This window comes from Anser anser (genome assembly GCF_964211835.1).
Source record: "Anser anser genome assembly, chromosome: Z".
Classification (NCBI taxonomy): Eukaryota; Metazoa; Chordata; class Aves; order Anseriformes; family Anatidae; genus Anser; species Anser anser.
The window spans coordinates 43,850,442-43,862,789 of NC_139723.1; the positions used below are offsets into that span (position 1 = coordinate 43,850,442).

The following is a 12,348-nucleotide window of genomic DNA, read 5'->3' on the forward strand; positions in this document are numbered from 1 at the left end:
TTCTACATCCACTGGGATAAAGAAAAAAGAGCTTGAATTGCAAATGCACTGACGTGAAAAACCTTTGTTTATTTGTATCTGAGGCATTTATATTTGAGGCATTTCTCTAGTGCTCCTTTCAGCTACGTATGATATACAGGCTGCACAGAAACCGCATATATTACTATCACTGAAGGAGAGCTTATAGTTATACACAGCCATAAAGCACAGGCATGGTTGCAGAGACTTAATTCATGACATAAATAACATGCATTAGAGAGCTTGGCTAAAGTCATGTTAATTTCTTAGGAATAACAATTCACTTGAAGTTTATGGCCACTGCAGAAAATACAAGATGAAAAGCCTACCTTACGTCTCATCATTTCCCAGAACATAACACAGTGTCTTCGTTTTTCCATTCTTTGATCTTTTGTGCCTGTGTGTTTCTTCAGTGCTTCCTAGGCTCTTTGGTCAGATACCAGTTTTATGCACAGACCACTTCAACTGGGGACCAGGATTTTGTGGAGCTACCCTTTTCTTTCAAGTGTTTACAGACCACACAGACAGATTTTTATTTTTATTTTTCCCTGTAAAGCCTTCTTGCCTGTGTAAAAATACTTTACCTATTTCAAGGAATCTGCTCCTCTGTGTGCTCCTTAGATGGGAGAGGATGAGTTAAAATAGAACCGCTGAAAACAGTCAAACACAAAAATGTCTTTGCTCGCCCATAACAACATTCGCAAGAAAGAAGAGGTTTATTTCCAGTCTGAAATGACGTTCACACCTTGTTTGCTTGGAAACGTCTTGCTCTTTCAATGGCACACTTCGGCTGGTAAACAACCATTAAAATTCTGAGCAGATCTGCATAGCTTGCAGGAAAACCTCTCGAAACAGCTGCAGCCTCCTTTCAGCAGATGGGAATTAATAACAGCCTTTGTTCTACCGGCCCTTCTGTCTGCACCCGCAAAACGGGGCGAAAGCCGCATTTCCCAACCACGGCACCCACAGGAGGACCCCGAGGGGGCGAGGACGAGCCGGGACGGGGCAGCGGGGGGGACGGGGCCCGTGCCCCGCGGACACCGGGGCTGGCAGGGCGAGCCCGGGGCCAGCTCTCGCCCCTCGGAGCCCGCTGGGCATGACCGCGGAGCCGGCTGCGAGGCCCAGCCGCCACCCGGGCTCGCGGCCGCCCGCCGAGGCCGGCGCCTTGCTGCAGGCCCCGGCGGCCGGGCGCGTTTCCCCGGTGCCCGTTAGGGGGTGCTCCGCGGCCGCCTTTCGGCGGGGCCGGGGCCCGGGCAGCCCGGCCCGGGGCCCTTCTCCCCTCGGCGGGCAGGGCGGGTGAGGCCGCCCCTCGGGGCTCCTCAGGTGCTCCAAGAGCCGCCCCGTGGCCCCCCTTCGCCGGGCTTTGCTTCTGAGTGAAGGAGGCTTGCCCGTGGCAGTGAGCTGTAGGCTTTCCTCCAGCCTAAACCGCCGAGGTCTGCCGAATTTCTTTCTTATTGCCATCCGACTAAAGAAAGAAAACGCTTTTCCCAATCTCTTTTTAATAATTTACTTTGCATTGTTTAGGATTGTGTAGGTTTTCTTATTTTCATATACATGTTGGTGACGTGTGCCTAGAAGTCTCTTCATTCCAACTATTACCAGGTGCCCAACTGCAGGGTGACGAAAGTTTTAACCCAGGTGATGATACGAAGTGCTGCAGGTGAACAAGAGGAGCTTTTCTCTGTAGTGAAATCTCAAACAAATATCATTTGCCTTGCCTCTTCTCCTTTACCGCAGCTCTGATAATATTTTATTCCTTTGTGTCAATAGAATATGAGAATTAACACCACACATACCTGCTCTTTTTTTTTTTTTTTTTCTCCTTTCATTATGAGATGGAAGCAGGAAGAGTACTTTTGCAACCTGGTGACAGGTTGATTGAACTATCAACATAAGGATAACAGATTGTATTTTTATGTACCAGCATGTGATACCTCAGTTAACATCTATAGAAGTAGCTGAGTAGGCAAATATTCTCTGTTATTCTGAGGAAGGAATATCTCCATTTTCAGTTTCTAGCATTCAGTGTTTTGCAATCAGCTATGGCTATAGCCTGCGATGTTAGACCTGCAATGTTTTGGGAATGTAAATTTAACTTTCAGATAAAACTGGTTATGCATATTGCCCCATGAGCAGCAAGACTACTCCCTAGACAAGTCACAGTTCTCCTCCAGATGCCAAAGTTTGCAAGGGATCAGTAGGGGGCCAGTAAGCAATTCAAGTTGAGTATCATCAGTGACCATCTACCGCTGTTGCTTTTTCCTGATGACTCATGTAATCATTTTGTTTGGCTCCATTTTATAGAGGGAACAAACGTTGCTTCACTGGCAGCAAAAAGGAGCAGAAGCAAACTGAACGTTTCTGTGCTTTCTGAAGGAAGAAAGAAGTCAAGAGTTTGTCTTTCAAGGATGACTGCTCTTCAAGTACCCTGAGTAGGATCCAATCAGGTACGACATCTGAAGTGCACTTCAGATAAACTCAAGATAAATTCATATTAGGCCTCAACTGTTCCCAAATTTGTAAGTGTTTAGCTAAAGTTAGAGTTTAGACACATCTCTTAGCTACCGAAGCCATAAGTTAGGAGGTAGAAATAAAAAAAACAAACAACCCAAGTCTCTGCAAATTACATCACAAGACATATATTGTAAGTATGTGCATAGTTTCCTTGTAAGCAGTTTGCTGAAGGGAGAAATAAATGTGAAAATGCGAAAAGAAGAGTATTTTCTTCCACACAGTAAGTAGGTAAGGGGTAAATATTCCTGTCAATTTCAGTGAGACTAGTTACAGACAAAGGTATTCATGCAATACTTACAGTACAGGACATGTGTACTATAGCTTGTCAGGGACTTCTTACTGTGAAAACAGTTGCAAAACATCTGCTTTGCTTTACTGGAAAACCTGCTCACATTTCAGGGAAAAGTCCCAGAAGAAATGGTACCAAAGAGATGAAAGGAGGAAAAAGTATATTCTTTGTATTTTCGCTTCTGCCTGAAAACTAAATCAAATAATAAAAACATCCAAGAAATTACACTTAAGTGTTAAGATTCAAGATCACAAATAACAAAATCAAATAACCTAAACTATTCCCCTACAACAAAGTAGGGGAATGAAGGAACCCATATAGACAGAGTAATTAGGCAGTCAATGACTTCAGAAAATAAAAAAGGACAGCTAAAGCAAAGCGAATTGCCTCCATGAAATAACTTGATGACAAGTGGACAGGATTTTATCAGTATACTGGGGAAGTAGCAGTACTTGGTAGAAAGTCCATAATTAATAAATTGGAATGGAAATTGAATTAACAGACACTTAGCATGGTTGAAACACTGAACATATTTGTGCATTCATCTGAACAAAAATGATAGACAAAGTGGGTGGAGAAAGCAGTAAATGCAACAGGGAATAACCTAGAAAAAAAAGAAAAAAGAAAAAAAAAAGATCTGGGAAATCTGGGCACATATGTGTAACCTGGATGACACACATCCTTAGGTGTTAAAGATACAGCTTCCTGAATAATTTTCTCCCTCTGACAGCTGTTGGAAAACCATGGGCAACTGTGGAACTGCTGAAAGATGGAAGGAAAGGAAATACGACACTGCTTTTCTAAAAAAGAAAGCAGTACAATTCTAGCAAGAGCCACACTACATATCTGGATCCCAGCCCTCCCCAAAAGGTAGAGCCCACAGGGCCATTCCTCCTTTGCCCTTTGTCTTTCTTAGCTCAGGGAAGCACCTCAGCCTCTCACACCCAAGCTTACCTTCAGCAATATGTAAGCTTAGGTGTAAGTGCTTACTTGGATCTGCGCCCCTGAGAATACTTTCTGAATATCTCAGTGCAGACTCTTGGCAATGGAAAAGAAACACGCAGATACACAGGAGATGCTGGAGAAAGAGATGAATGGGATATAAATACTATTTAGCATGATTTTAAACATCTGGGATTAGCACAGCGAAATGCAGATGATCTGAAAACTTATAGAGAGAAAATATATTGGTGCAGCACATCACAGTTTCAAGAGTAAAGCCAAAAATCTGCAGCAGTATAAAAAAGTGCAAAAATAAAAATAACTCTATTCCTCAGGCAGGATGCCATTGATTTTGTCTTTTGTATGCTGAATAAACAGGGGAGATACAACAGAAATCATGAGATTCATTTGCTATTTTTAATATACAGCAATGAATTTTAGTCCTTAAAGTGCCCCAGCGGGTGTGGATGTGGATGTGGAATAAAGAGATGCATGGATATTCAAAATGATGAACAGCTCAACAAAAACATGCAATCTCCTGGCATTATGAAGAATATCAGGATATTATTAATTGCAGTAATTTTTTCCTGTTTCAAGAGAGAGCTCTTCTCTGCTGGGAATGTAAATATACTCACTGCAGCTTTATTAAAGGGTTTCATAAACTAAGTTTCATTAAAGGGAAGATCTGCAGCATTTCATCATGCCTCTAATGTCTCGTTTGGACAGATCAGCTTCTTGATCTAAGCTTCTGATACTTGTGGAGCCCTGATTCAGGGAAGCATTTGTATTCAGAAGCAGCCCTTAGTATCAACTAGACATAAGTGTTTTTCTAAATGGGAGAGGCCTCAAAGACATATTTAAATTCTTGCTTGGCTCAGGGGTTGCTTGCGGTCTTTTCTGATGCCGTGAGACAAACAACTGTGGCTATTACGAGATGTGAGATGTGAACTGCAGCAATTTCAGCTGGAGATGCCCTTCTCCCTTAGTTTATGAATACCCTTGAATAGCCTGAGCCCAAAGGAACTGGGATCCTGCTTTTACTAGGTTTATTTCATTTTCTTATTTGGAGAACTAGGGATGCATTAAAAAAAAAAAAAACTAAGAAAAAGAAAATAAAAGAGAAAAGAAGTTATGCATACACATTTTTGGTTTGGCTGTTGAGGAAAAGCAAGTATTTGCAGGTCTGTCTTGGGAGAAGTTACATCTTGGGGAATATTGCTGTTTCTCGGGAGGAGGCTTTCGTTCAGTAGTGCTATACTCCCATAGATAACTCAGCTGACGTCTGCAGAGCCAGATTTCCCTGCCTTGAAATCCAAATTCCCCTTCCTTGAAACCAATAGCAAAACTCACTGAGACCATTTGTTCAGGATGCATGCAAAGGGATTTCTACCGGGTGAGTAAGATCAGGTACTTCTACTTATTGTGATACTCCTTGAGGATTTCTTTTGGGATCTCGTGCTATTTTTTTTTTGATATTTTTTTTTTGTGATTATTGTGTCCTTTAATTTTTGTCCCTTGTGTTATAAAGTGGTTTGTGGGGTATTTTTTGTGGTTGCATTTTACATTTCACAGAAACTTGGTATGCAAGAAGGTTTAAAAATACTCACTTTAAAATGAATTCCAAATGAAATTCATCTTCAGCAATTTGGCTGTTGGAAATGAGTACATAGTGTTTCAAGAGGAATGCTTTCTCGTTAGCCGATTAGGTGGGAAAGCATTTCGCACAGTCAAACTGAGTTGCAAATCTGCTCCCCATATAAGCTCTGCCACTGCTTTTCTGTGAGTATTTTGGGCAAGTCACTTTGCTTCTCAGTGCTTTTTTTTTAACTCTTGGTGTGTTTTGCCTGTCTTGGCTATTTAGATTGTAACCTCTAAGTGCCAAAAATTGGTATGATTTTTTTGTCTTAAGGATGTTACACATATACCTACCCTCCCACTTCTTCAGAAGGGAGGGGAGGGACCCTAAGGCAGACAGTATTTAAAATTGCCTGTTTCAGGCTTCCTTACACTGCTGACATCGAACTTTCACAGCAGGTTTTGTTCCAAAGAAAGGAAATCAATACTTTTGCTTACCTATCCTGGAGCAAATGAAACTTTTAGCACAAGGAATCTGGTAATCTACATCAGCTATCTTATTTCCTTCTGCCTGTGACAGCCCTTTCTTACAGGATCACAATGCTGGCAAAACAGACTCTTAATCTATCCTTTGGTATTCTGATCTGCTGGGCCCCCAGTAAGATTTACGGGGATGGAGGACTGTGGAATGAAAACCAGATCTTACTGGTCCTAAACTAACACTTGCCATCCCTGGGTGACTTGTGGTAATTGTGTTGCACAGCTCAAGCAAGCAGTGATGGAGATGGAGCCCTGTCCTCTACAGCACAAGATCCCTCCCCATCGGTCAGCTGCAAGATGCCAAAAATTGCATCCTCCCTGCTATCTTGGGGCAGCACCTGTGTCAGGAAGAGGCAGACACGACATGGCAGGATCCTGCCGGCAGCTCAGGTTGGCATCTGCTGGGCAGTGTCCCAAGGCAGGGAGGCACTGGGAGCCTCACTGCAGGGCTCCAGCCCAGCTGGCAGAAGGTCTGTCCTGCTGTAGGGCACAGGGCAGGTCAGGAACACGCACATGTGGGCTATGGGGTCCTCCTGCTGCAGAAATCCAGCAGAGGGGGGTGCAGGGCCCTGGGAGCCATGCGGGCGAGTGCAGGGATGGGGGTGCGCCTCTGCTTCTGCCTCTCCTTTCTCTCCGATTTCCTTTCTCTTGCCATCTCTACTTCTCCTAGAAGCGTTTCTCCCTCAGCCCCCGCAGCTCCACAGGAAACCTCACCCACTCTACCTATTTTTGCCCGCTGGCATGTGGGCAGGTATACCTGCCCTGTGTGCCTTAGCTCAGCACTGCATCATGGAGCAAGCACTTTTGTTCAGAGCTCTTTTTAAAGCTATTAAAAAAAAGAAAAGGGAGAAGAAAAGAAAAGAAACACGCACTGTGAAGCCTGAATAGCAGCGTTTCTATCATCTGTTGTCATGACACACAGCTGACGTGGGAACACGGCAGTAAGGCTGACTGCTAGATAGGTTTAATTTTGGTGCAGAAATTTGCTAGAAGAATCTTTCAAAAATATCTCTGGGTGGGAGGAAAACAGGTGGGTGCTGGTTATGTGTACGTAGCAGGAGGAAATAGTTGTCAATCTTAACCAAGCATTACTCTACATCCATCAGCCCTTTGGTACCCTCACTACTCAGCAGGGGGGAAAATGATGCTGTCTCTCACTGTTCTTCTCTCCTGTTACTTCTGGAGATGGTGCTGGTAGGCCACAGAGCGCAGGAAGACTCTGCACGGGTTGACTAAATAACACCATGGTTGGCTTGGTCAAACCACACACTGTCCACTCAATCTTGGTAAAGATATCCATAGCCAGCAGAGGAAGGCAATATCAGTATCATCCACTGAAGAGAGGTGACAGCGAGACCCTCCCAGGAGACACTTCTGGGCCAGTAGTGGCTAAAATGACAGCTAATGTTGGAGATGGGTCCCGCGTGACGAGTAGAGTGATCTGTAGGAAATCCTAGACTGAATATAGTTTCTGTGGTTGTCCATTCTGGTGAACGAGAGGAGTCAGTAGCCCAGGTGGTCTTATCAGCACTCTGTTCCCATGCCCCATACACACCTTTGTTTCAAATGTGTTTCCCCCTCAGTGTCCCTAGGCAAGTCATACCTAGTCTGGTTTCTAGGTGCTCCTAAGCAGTCACAGCTCCTGCTGGCTACTGAAGAGTGTAGGTGTTTAGAAATATTCTCTAAAAATCACTCTGCTAACCCATTTGAAGCTCATTTTCCTCTTCCACAAACTACTCTGTATTAGCACATTTCTCATCTCTGTTAGTCATCTTGACTAATGACTTTACTCATCTCGACTAGTTTACTCACCCATTTCAATACTTAGCTAGATCACAGGAACATTCTGTGACTTAATTAAGTAATCAATTAGAGCTCAGAGGTCTTTGAATGAAGTGTTATGTTTTACAACAGCAAAATACTATGATTACGCTTCTGGAAAACGTAATTCAGTGTCAGGACTTACTTTCTCTTCCCCAGCTGGTGTTTGGACATTCACAGTAATGATGGTGGTGAGACTGGAACTGAAGTCTCCAACCCTTAGCACTGAAAAGTTTGAAAGAGGAACGATTGTCTGAAAGAGAAGAGTTTGGCAGAAAGCCATTGCAAATCAGTTGTATGGACTGAGATGTAGGCAGAGAGGAGGAAGACCTTTTTTGGAGAGGAGGTGCACTGGAACAGAAACACACTTAAGTCTGTGTGAGCAAAGGAATAATTCAGAGCTTCTCTTGCAGAATATAGTTTGTACCTAACGTGGCCATAAACCCAAAGGAACTATATTTTTTTCTTCTATCCCATTATCATTGTTATCTCAACTTGGTTGGAAAATCTGGGTTTTCCCATACCACTGCTGCAATTTTCTCAGCGTGTCAGATGTCCCCTCCCTGGTCCTCATTAGGAGCCCCACATGAGAAGTCCTGTTGAGTGAAAAAAATGTTATCTATGTATTCATTGCATCCTTGCTTTGTTTTTTGGTTTTGGTCCTCTCTTTTTCTCATGCTACTTTCTGTTTCTAGCCTGTACTCTGAATATCACATAATGTGCTCAAAAAATTTGAATAGTTTCCACTTTAAATTCTAAAAATGGTTTACCATTCCCAGAAAGTGTCAGCACCAGTCTTTTACGCAAATAGCCACCTTGTTGCTACTTACCAAAGTATCTCATGCTGCTCACAAATCAGGCTCTCAGCCCTTCCACTCAGACGCCCTGGGACTGCTGATCTTTCTTCTGCAGATGCCCAAACCATTGCTGTTCACCTTGATTCTGGCTAGAGCAGCTATTGAGTGTATAAAGGCTAGGAGCTGTTGTCCAGGGAGGAACTGACCTTACCAAGCTCCTCTTCCTGCTCCAGGGCATGTCCCTGTGGTTCAGTCCGTCAGAAGATATGTTCAGTGTTCAGACCCAACTTTGAAAGCAAGTCAATGCTTGGTGGGTGGCATTAGGTCTATGGGGTGAAACTTGGACTAGGTACAGGACATCCATGCTACCTACACTCGCATATGAAGTGGTGGCAAAGAAAAAAGGAGAACTAGGATGGTTTTTCTGTATTCCTGACACTCCTTTTTTTTTTTTCTTTTTTTCCCTTTTCCTTTTCCTTTTCCTTTTCCTGTTCCTGTTCCTTTTCCTTTTCCTTTTTCTCTCATATAAATTCTAGGGGACTGGAAAAAAAATTAATTTGGGATTTGTCACTGAGGGAATAACCATCTGGGAAAAATATAAGCATTGGCTGGAGGGTAAATCTAGCTTCCCATGCTAAATAAAGGTATTGATTTTCCCTTCTTTCAGTTATCGCACTTCAAATAATTTTTTCTACCCACCTTGAAAAGGCAGCTTGCAATAACATTCTTCCTACATAAACAACTCTGTCTTTAGTAGAAAGGTTGTTTTCCTGTACGTAATTTGCAGCCATGAGCTTTCAGCAGAACACCCTAAACAAGAAAAGAGTCAATTACATTTTTAAGAAGCATGTTTTCTTTGTAGGCTCTCCTCTGCCTGCTCCAAACTGAAGACAAAATGACTGCCTGTCTGAATACAGCAGACATCTCAGAGATGTAAATGTTGAGCACACCTGAATCAAAGCCACAGCACGGCTGACTACAGTATTGTATAAAGAAAATATTGACTGTCTTGGTGTTTGTTTATTTTTTATGTAGGGGGTTGAAAATACTGGTGATGTTTAAACACCTCTTTAGAGTCATTACCAGATATTGTGCAAATATAGTAAATTTTCTCCAGTAAACAGGCATGAAATACACGTTTGCTTATCAGAATGAAACAGTTCCAGGGGAGGCCTTGAAGTCTGTCAGGTGAATCATCTAATCTCCAGCTTTAATGTATTGAAGGGGGTAAATAAGTCACTTTTTAGAGATGTCTAAATATACATTTTGGGAGAGCTTTTTCAGTCTCTAGGATAAATAAATCATACCTATATAAAGATTGATTTATTATTATTATTATTTAAAAGATGTGGTTTCCTGAGTAAATAGTTGTGACATAAATATGTAGTACACATACCAAACATACTTAATAACATACATTCTTCACTGCAAAAATGCATATTGCCAAGCTGTATCAGCCATTCGGGATTTAATAATCTGCCATAAGATATTTCCCCCTCCCACTTAGGAAAGAAAGAAAAGCAAAAAGAAAACAGGTACAAATTTCACAATCAGGAGAATTGCCATACCTTTTAGGAATGTTCGAGTTACAATATAACCTGACAAAAATAAGGAAATTAAAATGCAAAACCAACCCTGTATCCTTAATTCACCCTTTTGTGCTTTTTCTTATTATCATGCAGAAGAACACGGCCATTTCTCCTGTGAATCTTTGCAACAGTATGCTTCCCTACTGCGTTTTCAATATGACTTATTCTTGCTGTTAGCTACCTCCAAAACTGTTACAGTAGGTCATATAGTACATCACTGCCAAAGTGCAATTAATCCCTACTGCACATTTAAAAGGGCTTATCCTGCCTAATGTAAGTGTCCCGTGTGACCTGGCTTTCTCTTTTTCTTTGCTTTAGCATCAAATTGTTTTTGGGACTTGGAATATTTAAAAACAAAATATGTCATTTTTAAATCTGGATCTTTCTCCTGATTTCATTAATTTTGCAACAGAAAAGGGCATTTGGTCTTTCCCTACATCTGCACAACATGCCTCACTATATTTTCCTCTCTTCCCCCAAGACAGCATCTAGAATTATTGTCCTCTTCTTTGTTACTTTGGAGCAGGCCACGAAGCACTGCCCATTGGGCATGAGTTCTTGAACCCTAGCTCCCCCTTGCAGGGATGTTCTTCACTGCTGCCTCAAGAGCGCTTTGTCCTCAGTTTGTCAGCCTGGCCAGGCTCCCTCACTTTCTGTCACCAACAGGCTTAGAGATAAAACACATACAAGATTTATTCAGAAAGTGGTTTAAGGCACTGTCCATCTCTTCCTGCTTTATCTTTGTAGCTCCTACCTCGGAGGTCATGCCTGAATCTGAAAACTCTCTTAAAGACTTCAGCTGAAAGCACATGCCTCACGTATTTGTCCCATCCTATATTCTCTGAAAAACACCCAAACTATTTGGCTTTTGCAATTTCTCCTTGGGGCAGGGTACCTAAAATATGAAAGCCCTGTTTCTCCAGGATGCCCAGTCAGACTCAGCAGCATTACAGAATCACAGAATCATCTAGGTTGGAAGAGACCTCCAAGATCACCAAGTCCAACCTCTGACCTAACACTAAAAAGTCCTCCACTAAACCATATCACTAAGCCCTACATCTAAACGTCTTTTACAGACCTCCAGGGATGGTGACTCAACCACTTCCCTGGGCAGCCAATTCCAACACCTAACAACCCTTTTGGTAAAGACGTTCTTCCTAATATCCAACCTAAACCTCCCCTGGCACAACTTTAGCCCATTCCCCCTTGTCCTATCACCAGGCACATGGGAGGAATTGCCACTGACTGACCCAGGCTCTTCACTTGAAACAGACAAGACACATCTTGGCCATGATTAATGCTGATAATACCTTCACACAATTGACTGATGCCGTGGTTTACATGCGCTGAGCCAGGCACAGATGTTCTGGAGAGATCATGTGTGGCAGAGTCTCATGTGGCCATGTTAGAGCAAGCCTATGAGAACCTTTCTCCTTTGCCCATTTTGCTGTGTAACCACTTAGCCAGGCCACTCTTTCTCAATTAGGTAAGTGATTCACCAGCACTTGCTCTATGTCTATGTTCTAAGTGGTTTTCTGCCTTTACATTTAAGTTTTGCTAATGTGGGGAGGGAGAATTGAAAGAAGAGCCAGAGAAAATATTTGCAGAACTTTTATTTTCATTCATATAATTTGTATAATATGTAAATCGCAAAGAACACTAGTGGGAACTTATTTATTAAAGGTAAGTAGCAGTATGACTTTGTACAGCCAATCACCAAGAAACAGATGATAGTGTATTACCATATAATCTACTCTGCTCTTATGAAGCTGGGAATAAACTGCAACATCTACTAACAGCCTTTAACATTTCCTTTGTTTTATTTCCCCTACCTTTAACCATGATGTGAAATGGAGCCAGGAAGGAACTGGTTATTAGCCTTGCTAAGTGGCAATTCTGCACAGTTTTGCTGGCATCCAGAGGACTGAAACAGGCACAGACTGTTTTTGGAGACTGTGGTAGAGAAGAGCAAAGCCATGATCCCAAATTTTGCCTGAATCGGAAAACAAGTGGCTGGAGAGCCTCCATTGGTTTATGCTTGAATTACCAGATGCCATTGATAGTACAAATATATAAATGCTAAACACAAACATTTATATTGTTATTAGTAGTGTAATGAAGAAATAAAAGTAAAAGAACTAAATTACTTATCCTTACTTATACACCAGAGCATCTTTTCTTCTGTTTACCTGGATCTTGCATCCCTTAGTACTAGTTTATGAGCATTTTCTCATAATTTACCCCTTTTAGAGAACAGTAGTGT

At 42.3% G+C, this 12,348-nt stretch overlaps 1 long non-coding RNA gene across 2 annotated transcripts; it reads left to right on the forward strand.

The window, feature by feature from the left end:
- The first annotated feature begins 1,324 nt into the window (after nt 1-1,324).
- Nucleotides 1,325-11,881, forward strand: LOC310889759. 2 transcript variants are annotated; one of them, XR_014576759.1, is made up of 6 exons: nt 1,325-1,451; nt 2,323-2,465; nt 3,552-3,691; nt 5,030-5,156; nt 6,102-6,268; nt 9,359-11,881. It is a non-coding gene; the product is annotated as an uncharacterized lncRNA (long non-coding RNA). The 2 variants fall into 2 exon arrangements; XR_014576760.1 differs by having other exon boundaries at nt 1,416-1,656.
- The last annotated feature ends 467 nt before the right edge of the window (nt 11,882-12,348 follow it).